The following is a 16246-nucleotide window of genomic DNA, read 5'->3' on the forward strand; positions in this document are numbered from 1 at the left end:
ATGTCGTAAGACACATCATTGGAAGAGATATTGCCTTCATAAGGACAAGAAGGATGCAAAGAAGGATAAATCTACGAAGGACTTAGGAGTAGTGGTAGCTTCCTCATCAGCAACATTTCTTCATCTAGAAGTTATTGAGTCTTCTACATAGGATGCAACAGTGATGGCCCCTCAAATTGGAGAGGGGATTGTATATAGTTACGCTTCCTACCATATGACTCTTACAAATGAGATACTTTCCTATATCCATTCAACATGGGTATATTCTAGTTGGTGACAGCTCTTCGGTTTATATATATGGGTATATTTTGATTGATGATAGCTCTTCGACTCCAATAAATGGCAATGCCCATACTAGGCTGTGTTAGATATGCTCAATGCCCCACCCTTATAAGGTGCGACCAATGATCCATGGTGCTCAAAGTTGTAAGGCCCCCATTATGAGGAGAAGCCAAATGTGAGCCCAGACATTGGTTGAGTCCTGATTTGTATATCAGATGAGGTCTATGTGAGTGGATGGCAAAAAGGTGACCATTGTGGGTCTAATCTTTGGGTTGGACTTAGTAGTTAAGCTAGTAGCAACTTGAGGCACATTGCATCGAGTTGCAGGGTAAGGGAGTTAAAAGGAGTTAAAAGAGTTCCTTGGCCGATTAGTGGAGGCTCATATGGTAGGTCGGTCATGCCGACCTAACTGCCTTTGAGGGCTATAAAAGCTAAACCCCTTCACAGCCATCGATCATCTATCTCTCACCTAGTTAGAGTTGTTCTAGCTAGCCTTAAGCTCTTCACCTATCTTCTGTCTAGATCACCATCTAAGCTTCACAGTGGAAGCGCACCGGTGGGCAAAGCCATGTCTGTATCAGTTGTTTGGAGCTAAAGAAGTTTTCTAATTCTCCTCTTTTATGTTGTGTACCCTCTATCTCTATCTCTTTCTCAGATTCTGTTCATTGCGCTGTGTAATTTTTACAGGTTGCTTGTGTACTGGGCTTAGGCTACCACCTTCTTTCACTAAGCAAAACTTGTGGGCTTAGCCTCACTGTGGAATTACAGGCAAACTCTTTTTGGGTTCTTGATGGCAAGTCCAAGTAAGTGGTGGAGAATGGTGCCTACAAGATGTGGAGTTCCACAGCCCTTATATCCTTCCTTCTTCCTTTATAGACACAAACCAAGCTATAGCATGCTCCGTTCATCCACCTCAAGTACTAGTACCTTCGCAATGCGGCTCATGACTAGCTTATTCATTGTTTGCTAGATGTTGGGGTGACCCATTCCCCTTGTGTATCCCACATTCCAGGAAAACAGTGGCATGATTCCATTTGAGGCAAGGCTTCTTGACATGATACTGAGCCCATGGGACTTGTTCCCACTTATATGTGCGGACCTACGAGTAATGAGTCTCTATTTCATGCTAATTATTGATGATTTTAGCGAGATTACTTGGATTCATTTTTTGAATTTGAATTCAGAAGCTTTCTCTCATTTTCAAGATGAGATCCAAATCCTAATAAAGGTGGAGAGTTTGTCTTTAGTGAGATGGCTCGTTTTTGTGCACAACGAGGGATTCATCAAGAGTGTACCAATATTAGCACTTCTTAAGAAAATGGTGTCTTGGAGTGCAAGAACAAGAGTCTGATCAAGATGGTTTGGATGATGATGGAGCATTACAAACACTGAAGTGTTTTTGGGGTGCAAGTGTTACCACCGCCATTCATATTCTTAACTAATCACCCGTCTCAGCCATTTCTAATATGAGTCCCTTTGATGCTTATTTTGTACTAACACTTGATGTGTCTTAGTTCACAGTTTTTGGATGTGATGTCTATGTTGACATTCCAATAAAGGAATGTGACAACTTTGACCCAAAGTCCAAGAAGTGTGTCAGCTATAGTTCCAGTCATAGGGGTAATGTATCTATGATCCAATCTCTCATGATGTCGATACAAGTCGTGATGTTCAATTTGTTGAGTTTCAACCTACAAAGGGGAGTGTGGACCAACCTATTCTTGGAGATCCTGGTGACAATGGGGCACCTGAGCTAGTGCATATGAAGCCTCGAGCTTCTGGGGACACTACTATTGAGAAGATTGCTTCTGCACCATATTTGTCGTGAGTGGATGTTTCGAACTTCAACAGAGCCAGAATAGTGAAAGGAGTATAGGCCTCTTGCATGTTCGGCAGATAATGCACTCCACAATCTATGAATTGGACTTTCCAAGGAGTAAAATTGGTTCCTATGGTATTGGATCAAGAGGAGTAACTTAAGACATTTAATCCTCCAAATTCACATGCCCATATAGGTCAAAGCTCTGAAAATAAAGGGAAGGACAAGAAGAAGGAGGAGGATAAACCCAAGAAGGACAAGGAGTCTTCCTATCACACATGTGGTAAGACAGGGCATTGGAAAAAAGATTACTCCGACAACAACAAGAACAATGCAAAGAATGATAAATTTGTGAAGGACTCTAGAGTGTTGGTGGCTGATATGTAGCTTATTTTGGATGGACATGGCAGTGCTCATACTTCAGAGGTTCTTTATGTAATAGGCTTAGACTACCACCTTCTTTCAATGAGAAAAATTTGTGAGTTTGACCTCACATAGGAATTTAATGCAAACTCTTTTTACATTCTTGATGGCAAGTCCAAGTATGCGGTATGCTAAGCGCACGATGAGAATGGTTTCTACAAGATGCGAAGTTCCACAACTCTTACATCCTTACTTCTTCCTTCAAAGACAAAGACTGAGCTATGGCATGCTCGGTTCGTCGGCCACCTCAACTACAAGTACCTTCGGAAGGTGGCTTGCCTGACCAACTTGTAGGTGGCTTTCTAGATGTTGGGTTGAGCCATTCCCTTTGTGTATCCTACATTCAAGGAAAACACGAACTTGGTTCCATTCCCAACAAGGCTTCTCAACGGGCCACTAAATCCATGAGCTTGTTTCTATTGATTTGTGTGGACCTATGAGAAATGAGTCTCTTAAGGGGAGTCTTTATTTCATGCTAATTGATGATGATTTTAGCAAAATGAATCACACATATTTTTTGTAGTAGAAGTCAAAAGTTTTCTCTCATTTCCGAGATTGGCTTATCTTGAGGAGAACCATCCTAGCCGGAAACTAAACACAATACAATGTGACAAAGCTAGAGAGTTTCTATCCAACAAAATGGCTCTATTTTGTGCAGAATGAGAGATTCATCAAGAGTATGCCAACATCAATACTCCTCAAGAAAATGGTGTCTTGGAGTGCAAGAATAAGAGTCTAATAAAGGTTGCTCAAACAATAATGGAGCATCTGCAAATACTGTAGTGTTTATGAGCCAAAGCAATGTTCACTGTTATTCATATCCTCAACCGAGTCATAAGAGGCTTATTTTGCACTAAAGCCTAATGTGTCTTATTTCAAGGTTTTTGGGTGTTATACCTATGTTCACATTTTGAGGAAAAAGTGTGATAAGTTTGAGTCAAAGTCCAAGAAGCAAGTGTTTGTTGCTACAATTTCTAGTCACAAGGGGTACCGTATCTATAATCCAGTTTCCTTGAAATGTGATAAGTTCGAGTGAAAGTCCAAGAAGCAAGTGTTTGTTGCTACAGTTTCTAGTCACAAGGGTACCGTATCTATAATTCAATGGTGTTAAAATATTACTGTGAAAGCAAACCAGAGAGACAGTAGGGTTTGTGATGACAGACACAAGAGTGTGCATGGCAAACACTTAGAGAGAGGAGAAACTCAAAACACAAAAGAAGAAGATGATGAATGATGAATCATTGAATCATGCTGAGTGAATCAAGTTGATATAGCAGAACTGAAGCTCTAAAGATGACTGCACTGTCCTTTCTGAATCACGCGGTGTCACCTGTAGGGAATCTACACAGTGAAGGGAGTGAAATGCATGTCTCCCACAATAAGATATCGAAGGTAAATATTAAACGGTGAAGGAAAAGACAGCCCTCTATAGAGGGAGGGCAATGCAGTTCTCAAGAGTTGTTAGACATGAAGGATATGCTGAAATCTCTTTGAGATGATGGATGCTATCAAGGTGACTGTTGGAAAGCCAACTTGAGAAAACAATGCAAGAATATCTTATAAAGATCTCTTCACGTAAGTGGCCGTAGATAGGCAACTGCTGGGCAGCCCTTCAAGAGTGAAGAAAACAGAAAAACGCAGGTATCTGATATAGGGCTGATAAAAAGGGTGTAATCTGCTGTAAACGGCTTGAATATGCTGCAAATGAAGCCTGATGATGATGCCACAAGACATCGAGTGGAGATGGATGCAAAAGCCACAAAACCATAATGTCCCTTTCCTGAGGTGTGAACAGTAATGGAGAGGATGAAGAAAGGAGAGAAGAATATGGTAGAGGATGACACAGTGTCAAAAGGAATGAACGTGTAAGATGAAGAATGAGGGAAGTCAGTGCCATATTTACTAACTATCTCGAGTGGTCCCCCAACTCTCTTGAGTGGCGCCCATTGAAGTCTCACAGGTGGCACTGCAACACTAAATAATGATCCAAATAAAGCCTTTGGGGGGCTGTAAATGGAAACCATAATAGGAATGAAGAAGGAAAAATATACTAAATGACTTGGTTTCTCAATAAGGAGCAGAGTGTTCTTGGAGATCCTAATGACAATTGGGCCCCTAAGCTAGTGCCTATGAAGCCTCCAGCTTCTAAGGCCCCTACTATTGAGAAGATTGCTTCTCTACTAGAATCCTTGCTGATGGATATTTCAGAGACTTCAATTGAGGTAGAGTAGCAAGAGTATCGGCTTTCTACCTGTTGGTGATACACACTGTGATGCACTAATTGATGAACCTCCCAAGGAATTGTTGTCGCTAAATGATGGTCTGTAGTGATCTCGAAAGAACCACACACATTCGTGAGAGCCTCATGTATACTAATTATGGGCTAATGACCCGTGCTATACAAGACCCCTCCACCTTCTCCTCCGGTGGTTCCCTCATACCCCCCATTCCTTTCAAAGGGGGATGATCTCGGTGATGTGGCTGTGGATTTCCTAGCCCCTAGTGTTTCAGAGGGGGTTTCCCAAGATCGTGAGGAGCTTCTTCATTCGCAATCTTCATCAACGTACTTCATTGACATTGGCAGGTGCACACTTTGACTTTGTCATCTTCCTTCGTCTTTGGTAGTACTGCCGTTATCATCAGCCTAATTTTGTGCCCTCACTAACGCTTTCGGTTGCATGCAAGGACTGATCAGTCCATCATCATTGTATTAGCATTCTTCTTTAGTTACTGCTGTATTTTCTTTCTTTGTGAAGATAATTGAATTAAGTAGCAATATTATTCCAACCTCTTTTGCTTCCTCTCTCTCTCTCTCTCTCTTTCTGCTTCTCTATGTATTCGTGTTTCTCTTTCGTTGTGCACTCTCACACATATGTAATACCCTAATTTCTTGCAAACAAAAGAACCAATCTTTTCATTCCATGCAAGATGAGCCTGACTAAAGCTGTAAAGAGCCTTCTTTAACTTGTATACAAGAGGTTTTTCACTATGGATTTCCTCCATCAAATCACTATTTAAAAAGGAAAAATTGACATCTAGTTGATACACCACCCATCTCTAATGGCTGGTTAAGGTAAGATCTATTTGAATAGTAGCCATGCTAGCAATGCAGATTGTAGGGACAAAGGTGTCGTTAAAGTCCATATTGGGCCGTTGTAAAAAATCATTTTTTTGGGGGGAGGGGGGGTGGATGTCATGAGGACATGTATTTTTGAAACCTCACTTAAGATGTGGATTAATTTTTAATCACATGATTAAGTAAATGTTGTACATGTGAGGTGCAATTGGGGTTAAAGTAAATTTACTAGCCCAGGATCCGAAGAAATCACGAGATGTCAAAGGCAAAAGTTGCTATAAGATATGCCGCACAGGTACTTGGTAGTAGGTGCTAGTTGTTGGCCTAGGTCATTCATTTGGCCATAAGTGTCAGTTGTGGTGACACTAGAGAAGTGGCGTTTAATGGTACCTAACCCCAATCTGATGGTCAAAGATGGTGCAGAGACACTCGGGAATGAAAGTTGCCTAGCCAATTTAATTATTAGCCAAACCATTTGGGAAGGCTACCACTTGTCAAAAATGCCCATGGAAGACTGAAAAACGTCTTTAGGGGTTAGAGAGAGGCATTTTTAGTGGATTTCAACCAGCAAGAGAGAGGGAGGAGAGGCTGCTGGTCTGATTTGCAGCCATTGGAGGACCTTCTAAGGCAGTCAGGGATAGAAGAAGAACAATCAATAGTAGGTGACAACATCTATAGGCTGTTGAGACAAGGCAGCAACAGTAAATGACTGATTTTCTTTAATTCTTTGCATCTACATGTTGTTGTGGCAGGGCAGTAGCTGCATTTGACCGATTTTCAATCATTCTTCGCGACAAAACTCTAAATTTTCTCTCTATAGCTTTCCCTCTCATCTCTCAGCCATTTCACAACCTTGCTCCGAAGATCTCAACATTTGGACCCTTGGAGGCTAAGAAATTTCAGATTTCTCTGCTATAAACCCTAATATGCAATAGAAATTAGGGTTAAGAAGCAGCCTCGAAAAGCGTGCTAGAAATTGGAAGCTCCAAGACTTGGATTCAACAACGCTGAAGTTGTTTTTAGCCTATTCAAGTGGAAGGACCAACAAACAATTGAATTTGGGGCATTTTCCATCTCCTTCAAAGCAGATAAATGCCAATTGATTGCATGAATCAAGGGGCAAATCAGATTAAAGACTTGCCGGTGATTTTGTACAGCAAGGGGAGTTGGAATACCAAAAGGGATTGGGAGAATCCCATTGTAAATCAACTTCTTCTTCAATAAAGCTAAAGAAATACCGAAAGGGGGCCAATCATGTGTGCATTGTCCAAGATCAATACACAAATTTGTGTTTTCAGATTTGTATTAATTATTTGCTATTGTAATTAAGTTGTAATCAGGGATTTACCACCAATCCATGGAAGGAAGGCTAGTTTTAGTGGGGTGGGTTTGGAGAGAGGTTTAAAACTTGAAATATGCCATTGAACCAAAGACCAGTCGAAGACCTTCTGATCACTACCCTGTTCAACTTAACCAATTGAGCTACACTCATTTACTCTCTCTCTCTCTCTCTCTCTCTCTCTCTGTGCTACACGATGGAGTATGGCATATACCACTACTGTTGTCACAACCTACAGGAGTACATAATCATTGGACCTCATCTTCTATAGGTGTCCCTTTGGATAGAGAAATGTCACTCATCTGGTCTAGGCGCCCATTTCCACCTAGACGAAGGCCTAGACATCCACACCACAGACAAACTAGAGCCATCATTGAGCGCCACACGAGATAGATGCTGAGACAACTCATCCATGTAGAGATACATCTCCCTAGAGGATAGACATCTCATTGATGGAGAGTTTCCTTTTTCTACTTTTACTTTTAGATCATTGACATGTTTTCTTTTTATAGGATACTATTTCACTTTTCAATCTTATAGGCATGATTTTCATCTTTTCTCTTTCCAGATGAGAAACACACCATCATTATATGTATTTCTCTGGCCTCATAGGCCACATTGGCCTTTTAGAGACGTTAATATACTCTTTCTTTCTTTCTACCCCTTCCTCCCCATAACCAAGTGCCAAGCCTCTCTCTCTCTCTCTCATACAAAAAAAAAGAGAATGAAGAGCCTCCCTATCCATCCACCCTACATTTTGCTTTTTTGTATGATGTATGATGTATGATGTATACACTCCTATCTGTGTACTTGTAGCGCATTGTATATAAGGTTTTGCCTTGTTACCCTCATGACACATGTATTCATCCTATTAGCTCAAGTAACATTGCTATTTTAGCCCTAAACATGTGTTCTATCATCTATAGTCTAAAATAACCGAGTTTTTTTTTCGGTACTAATATCATTCTATACCTTATAAAATCTTAAGGTACCAATTAGTACCATATTTTATTGTATGGTTCCATATTGTATCTTTCGCAGCTAACAACCCTACCAAGGTTTGAACTCACACACCTATGTATACACCCACATGCTCAAACTACTTGGGCTAGAAACTAAGTCCAATGAGCTAGAAACTAAGTCCAAGTAGAAACAAGATCCTTGGGCTTAGTAACTTTTGTCAAGAAGCCTTCTTGAGAATGGAATCACGCTGCTATTTTCCTAGAATGCAATATACACAAGGGAGATGGCTCAGCCCAACATTTCGCAATGGATGAACAAGTTGTCACGAGCCCCTCGTAGTTGAGGTGGCCGAACCAAGCATGTAATAGCTTAGGCAGACTTGCCATCAAGAACCCGATTTTTTTTTGCAAAAAATTACACAACGAGACCAAGTCATTAGATTTTACTCATTGAAAGAAGGTGGTAGCCTAAGCTTGGTACGCAAAGAACCTTTGAAGTATGAGTACCGCCCATCTGGAATAAGTTGCATGTCACCTTACCTTGTTTAGTAATCGAAGAGTTGTTGCCAATCAAAATATCTTAATGCATCAGATACATATGGACAATACCATTTGGAGAAGGGATCATATGGTAGGAAGGGCCACTATCTAGTCTGAGGAGCCATCAATGTTGCATTCTTAGAGGAAGAAATGCCACTGATGAGGAAGCCACTACCGCTATTGAGTCCTTCATAGATTTATCCTTCTTTGCATCCTTGTTGTCCTTATCGGGGAAGTCTTTCTTCAGATGACTTGTCTTACCACATGTGCAACAAGTAGACTCCTTGTCCTTATTGGGTTTATCATCCTTCTTCTTCTTGTCGTTATCCCTTTCTTTTCGGAGCTTTGACCTTTATGAGTCTCCGACTTTGGAGGATTAAAGTGTCTTAAGTTGCTCCTTTTGATCCATTACCATAGGAACCACCTCTTCCCACTCAAGTATCTTAGTATGCCCCAGGTTGATCAAAGCAGAGTAAAAGGCACTAATCTAGGAGGAAATTGTGATAGCAAAGTCACCATTGGATGAAATCACCTTGCTTGCATTTTAAATGTGCATCTGCAATCGTAGGAGCTTGTTGATGTTCTCTCGCATGGACGTGAACTTATTTAGGTTTAAAGTCCACATTTGAACCTCTAGAGACACTTGCTTCATAACCATTGTCCGATTATAAAGGTGGTCCAACTCCAACCATATCTCATGTATAGCAAGTGTGCATGAGAGAAATAGGAACCAATGAGTGTGGCCATTCAATTTATCCCAATGTGCCTAAAACTTCTCCAATAGCTTCTTCTCCTCCTAAGAAAGAGTGTCAGAGCTTTGGCCTTAGATTGTCAATTATTGATGGCTATTGGCTTCAGTCACAAACTCAGCTAGACCATAAGACACCAAGACAGTTCATTTGTGAGTCTATGCATGTGCACTAGGTGGGTACATTCTTTATTAGTCACTATTTGTTGGCACCTATTTTATTGGGGCTAGTTTATGGTTGATTGGGCATTTTGTGGCAGTTGGCCAATTGCATATTTCTAGGGGCTGTTGGCCAACCTGCTCATGTTTAGTGGCTATTTTATTGCCAGGCTCCCTTCTCCTAAGTTATCATCTTCAGCATACTTTGACATCTGCAAGTCCTGTTGGAGAGAACGAGCTAGTGCCAGTGGCCACTCAGCTGCCCACTCAGCCTATGACTCATTATTGTATTTGATTGTCTTATGTCTTGGTATATGGATTCCATTTCCCAAGCATTCTCCTGAGTTATCTTTGTAGGTTCTCTTTCTTTGCAGTCTCTTTCTTCTCTCTTGTGTTGTGCAGTCTATTACAACAGATTCTTGTGCTTCCATTGCTGCACCCACTTTTGGCATGGTATCAAAATCTATGTTCAGTCCTAGGGTACTATTTAATACTGCTATAGGTCTGCCATCATGTTTTATTGATGTTGCTGATCTTCTGCAACTGCTGCCACCTACTTTCCAGCTTGGGCAACTCGTGTCTACTGCTGTATGGCCTGTTTTCTGCCCCAGAAATCCGTGTTTTGACCAGCAGCCCCTGCCTTTGCTGAGGCAACCATTCTGTAGGCTGATTCTTTACAATTAATGCTGCTCCTGCATGTGTTTCATCAATAGCATTTGCATTTGTAGGGTTTCCACTCTCAAAATGCTGGGTGATAGTTACTTACATCTTCACTTTGTATCCTTTCCCATGGCGCCTCCTTGGTGCTCAACTGATAATAAGCTTCATGATCTTGATTTCCTAACTTGGAGTGCCATCATGAAGGCTTGGTTTGTGCAAAAGTGCATGTGGCACATGGTTTCAAGATCTATCATGTATACCTTGATATGAGATCATATTCTCGATGATGGGGACTGCAACAACTATGAGGAATTAGTTTTTTCATGGAGGTTGATGATACCCGTGCCTATTTTGCACTTTTTCAATGCATTTATAAAGAGGTCCTTCCAGCTATTACCCTCTTGTGAGATAGCTTCTAATGTGTGGGAGAAGTTATAGATGTTGTACGAGACTCCATCAACCATGCGAGTTGTGACTCTTTATGGCCAACTCCAACAAATAAAGTTCGAATCAAAGTATACTGTTCAATCTTTTTTATTTTGTGTTACACAAGTGCAAGATTAGCTTTCAAAAGATCTTTCGAGCATGCAACACCTCTCTAGTTGGAAGACCACCAATCAACAATCTCCACAAGAAGACTTTACCCTGATAGGGAACCTTGGACTTCCAAAGCTGAATGAATCTTTCCTACCACTTCTTTTTGCCATTCCTAATATGTCATAATTTATTCACCTTTGTAGTGACCCATCTCTTGGCCTCCACCATTTGATGATATATCTAGTTAGCAGACCTCTTCTCGAAATCATCCGGAAGCACAAATACGCCATGGATACAATAGTTGTAGCACAGGCAAAGGAGAGAACCTCTGAAGTCTGACTTGTATGGATGACCAAATTTCACAATATCCACAGGGTACCCAAAAGTACTGATGAATACACCGAAAAGAATAAAGATGGGACTGCCCAAAAATAACATCATCAAAAACTGTCTACAACCCCAAACGAGCCATCAGATTAAACTTGACTCTCCACAAATCTTTGTCTGGCCAATCCAACAACCTGGAGGATGCCAGTACTTCTCCTTGCAGCAAATTCATCTCCTTATGAATATCAGGAGGGTGTCAAACTGAAAAATGTAAGATCTCCTACCAAGATGCAATCATATGAGAAAGGAGAAAAGACTGGGAGACCTTAATAGGCCTCAAGGAATTAAGCACATGCCACCAGGAAGCATGAATAACCGTGTTACCATGAGAGATGCTAGTCTTTTCAATGAAAATTTTAGCAATGTCTAACCAAGGATGACTCTGTACACATAAAGCCTGCAAAAGGGCAAACCTCAAGGTTGTCATATGCAAATTAACATCCAACAAAGCTGCACCCCCCATCCGTTTAGGTGTAGTCACATGCTGCCACAAAATCCACACCTGTCCCAAACGATTGCCTCTCTTTTTCCACAACATGAATCTGATAGGTTGAACCAATTCCAAAAGAGACTTCTTAGTCCTGATAAGCAGTGGCAAAAAGAACGATATCATACTGATCATAATACATTGAGCAATTGTAAGTCTGACATGTAAAGGCCAACCTTGAGATTTCTAGTACATGAATCTGTCATGAATCCAGGAGGCCATCCAATCCCATAAGGCATGGGAAGCTACCTCCACACCAACAGGATATCCCAAGTGTCTGGTTATATTTCCCTTTGAGATCACAATTCCATGCCTGCCCAAGGCCTGCAAATCATTCTTCATATAGAAGAGTAGTGTAGATTTCTGAGTATTGATATGAAGACCCGATGCCAATGCAAAAAGATTCCACGCCACCATTGCCCGATGAACATTAGTGCGATCAACCTTAAGGAACATAAAAGAATCATCTGCCAAAGATTGTCTCACAAGTTGAGTACCACTGGGAAGAGACAAGCCAACTATCTCGCCTTGATTAGCCAACTTATCCAACAATGAGAGCATCAGGTGAGTAACCAAAGCAAATAGCAAAGGGCTAAGAGGGCAGCCTTGCGTAAGAGACCGAGATAAATAAATTTTCTTCGTGATTCCTCCATTAAGAGCAATGCAAGACAAAGCACCCTGACTGATGGTATCAACAAGAGAAACCATGCGAGGACCGAAACCCATTGTAGACAATAATTGCCGCAAAAAAGACTAGCTAACATGATCAAATGACTTCTCAATATCGAGCTGAAGCATAACTACTTATACTGGCCTGAAGCTTTGGCATAGTCGATTCCCAGTTGAACATTTAAAATGTTATGCATTACATTTCGACCTTTAATAAAACCATATTGACATGGATGAACCAGATGCGGAAAAACTTTTTGCAATGTGTTGGCAGTGATTTTGGAGAAGATTTTATATAATGAACTCATTACAGAAATGGGTCTCCATTGTTTCAAAGAAGTTGGAGAGGGAACCTTGGGCAACAACCGAATGACAACAATCTTCTAGTCTAATGGCATCATACTAGAATTCCACACTTGCGGACACATGCGAGTCACAATGGGTCTTTAAGCTGCTCCACATGAGCTGAAAACAGCTCATTAGGTAGCTCGTCCCAGCTAGGACTTTTCCTTCCGGGTAGGTGGGACAACACTTCTTCCACTTCATCTTTTGAAATATCAGCTTCCATTAAATCCACCCATTCTGGTTTAACTTGATTACTAACCAACTCGGAAATATATCAACAAGCAAAGTGCATAGCATCGAAAAAAATCTATTATGGACCCAGCAAGGTCTTATAAAAGTCAACACTCATCCGGATCATGGAGGCAAAATCAGTCACCATAAACCCCTGCTCATCCATTAAACGCATAATTTTTTTCCCAGCCATATTTCTGGTGCAGACGAGTAAAGAATTGATGGGATTGATAGTTATTATCGTATAAAGCTTCAGCTCTAGCGGCCAGCAATTTGTATTTTGCATATTTCTCTTCCTAAAGAGAATGAACCATGCCTTTTAACCATTCAATGCATGTGAGCAAGTCATGATTAGAATCCCCTGATTGACTCAAAGACAAGGAATGGGCCAATAAAGATTGGGCATGCTACAATTCAGCTCATAAAGAGGAAGCATGTTGAATACTAAACTAACGGGATAACTCTCACACATTATCCCTCAAAACAGCCCATGCATCCCTCCCTCCAGATAGGACCATCAAGCTAAAAGAAGCAATCAATTGTGCTGAACACATTCCAAAAACTGATTCTGCTGCAAAAAAGATTGATTAAAATGAAGAGGCAACCGAGCAAGGAGAACCTTAAATACATGAATAGGTTTGTGGGTCATTTCCAAGACCAAAGGGTAGTGATCTGATAAGACATGCTGTCATTCCACCCACATGTCAATGGCTGCAAGAAGAAAGGAATCACTCTGGCAAATGTATATCCGATCCAATCTGGCCCAAGTGTTAGGATGTTGAAAAGAACGATAGGTATATCTTGATTGCGATGGATACATCCAAGACCACATGTCCTGCTTCAAAGACACAGCTACAAGGGTATCCCAAGACTGCCACTCAGGACCAAGGACCATCCATGACTGAGTGCAGAGAAGTCACCTGATCCCCATATACACATGCATTAAAGTCATCCATGATAAAACCTTGACAAGCCATGGCAAGCCAGTGCAGGTTATCCCAAAGTTGACAACATTCCCTTGCAGTAGAAGGAGCATACATGCCCACCATCCATAAAACCTCTCCCTCATAAAGTATTTCTAGAATCACAAATCGACCTTGAGGGTCTGAGAAACCAGTGATGGTTGCAGTAAGGATTTTATAGCCAACGTAACTCCAGATTTATGTGGAGCTCGCCCATTAAAAAAAACTACATAATTCTTATAAACATATGAAGATCCAGCCAAAGCGTGTTGTTTATGCTCCACAGCACAAAATACATCCCAATTTCCAGCAAATACAACTTTCCACAACCGATACTGCTTGCTGCTCAAAGAGATACCTTTCACATTCCACAAAGCAATTCTCATGATAAATTAGAAATGAGAAAAACTACTAAACCACCGCTTTCCCTTTTCCTTTTACGTCTATAGCTTTAGCTGCTTGGAATCTCTCCACCTCACTTCGGATTACATCTACAAGGTCTGCCCTTTGCAAACCAGCAATTGAGGCACGAGAAGGAAAATGTTGTTGCTGTGAATGAAAAACATCCCTAGGAGAGGCACAAGCCTCCCCCGTGCATCAAAGCACAAAGCAGAATCGTAAGTCCTTTTATCATCCCCTTTCGGCACACATGAAGATTGAGGATTCATGTAAAACACCTTACCTTTGCATTGAAAGGTTTGAGTGATTGGGTGCGGTGGTGGGTGTGAATGAGAAGCCTGTCTGGCATTACGTCTAACCACTGAGACCCAAGAATCCTCCCACGGAGACACATTCCACTCAACCGCAAGCGAAGCATGCTCAAGACCAACTTGAGAAACCTTCTTCTTTCCTTCATCACGACCATATTAGTGAAGTATCTCAGGATCAGCTTGTGGCTACTAAAGTATATACTTAGGATGGTGGTCCTGCATATCCACGTCTGTATCTATAGTTCCCTACAAAACCTCAGGATTTTTGTCACATTTTGAAATGAAATGGCCCAATTGACTACATCTGAAACAGTGTCTAGCAAAAGTATCCCATTTCAACTCATACACCAAAGTTTGCAGTCTTGGAACCTCAAAAGGAATTTTAGTCGTGCGAGGTTTTCCCGTATCCCAAAGCATGCATGCCCTGCTCCTATTGCAGGAAGCCAATCGAGGCTCCACTCACACCTCACCAAGGGTTCTCAAAACCAGTGGGAGGAGTCTCCAAAGATGTGTAGGAAAATCAACCACCTCCACCCAAATTGGGCATGCCTGCCTCAACATCTCCTGAAACTCAGCCACCATGGGCCTCGAAGGGACCATGTGAACAAGCTGCCATCCAAGAACAAAGGAATGCATTGCATAATGAAAGCCCGCACTTCCAAGGAATAAAAAAGAACCTCAAAAAACCCCTTCGGACCATCATAAATCTCTTCAACAAGAGGAGCATGCACATGCCCTAAAGCATCATCTTGGCACTGTTTAACACTTATAAGCATGAACTGCAACCAGGCATGGATCTTGGTGATCAAGGGATTCCTTCCCATAAAGTAAAAAATGGTTGCCCTCTCATGGAAAGCAACAATCTGCTGTAGGACTAGTTCCGTTCCCATGACTTCAACTATATGATCCCCATCCGGTAAAGAGTTAGCTTTGCTCTTATTAACATGGACATAATCGGACATAAGATGATTGGCAGTGGCCAGCATGAACTGAAGAGACCCATCAGGTTGTGAACCAAAAGCATGAACCTTTGGCTGAGGCAAATTTGGGGGGCATAATACTGGTTTTTCAACCGACATCTTCTGATGTTTACCTATCTCATTCCCATTGATCAACGGCCCGGAATCCTCAGCCAACGAATTACTATCCGAGTCCGGCGGAACTTGGTCATTCCCATTCCCTATATGCTGGTTGAGAAAGGCCATATCCATACCATTTGTCACCTGCAGATTATCCATCACAGAACTATATACTGAGCACGAACTTCTTTATGACCCCTAATGCAAGCTGGTGGACCACAAGTCTGCTCTCTTTCTCTCTCTCTCTCTCTTGCCTTCTCACTCTCTCTGTTTGATAGTCGGGCCCCCATAGAAGGAAGAGAAGGGCACACGACAGGTGAATCTCTGTGCGTAGCATGGCCAAATGATCTGGGACAGGGGATCAACATGGGAAGTTTGGGCTCAATCTAGTGGTGTGTGCACATCCACCCATCAATAGCAGGGAAGTCTAGAGATGGCACTAGGGCCTAGATACCCAAGCAACAAAGGGGTAGAAGGTCATCGCTACCAGTCCACGCTCGATCTGACAGTCAGCGCAAATCCTCTCTTTCCAGCAACAACTGACGGCTCAACGACTGTTTTTCTTCCTTCCACACTAGATGTCCGTCTTTAGTGTGGCACGACTGCACTTCTATAGTTCGCTTTTGGCAAGAACAGTGGCTTTGGCACAGAACCTTGGATGCGCGCAGCAAAATTCACCATCTTCTCTCTCTCTCTCTCTCTCTCTCCATGGAGTTCCATCCGCCATTGCTTGTTGGACTTGAGTTGCACAACTTAGCCTATATATTCAAGACCTATCACTTATATCTCACTTATCATTATCAATCTATCTTTCAATTTGTGTGTACTTGC

General features: G+C 41.7%; 1 protein-coding gene and 1 long non-coding RNA gene across 6 annotated transcripts in view; one reads left to right on the top strand and one right to left on the bottom strand.

Moving 5' to 3' along the window:
- Positions 1-16246, top strand: part of LOC148015510 (uncharacterized) — a 170023-nt gene that overhangs the window by 78147 nt on the left and 75630 nt on the right. The window lies entirely within an intron of this gene.
- Positions 1-16246, bottom strand: part of LOC148015512 (uncharacterized) — a 42025-nt gene that overhangs the window by 25552 nt on the left and 227 nt on the right. The window lies entirely within an intron of this gene.

Source organism: Lygodium microphyllum, chromosome 24 (assembly GCF_053477565.2).
Source record: "Lygodium microphyllum isolate KBCC chromosome 24, Lygodium_microphyllum_v1.1.10, whole genome shotgun sequence".
NCBI classification, from domain to species: domain Eukaryota; kingdom Viridiplantae; phylum Streptophyta; class Polypodiopsida; order Schizaeales; family Lygodiaceae; genus Lygodium; species Lygodium microphyllum.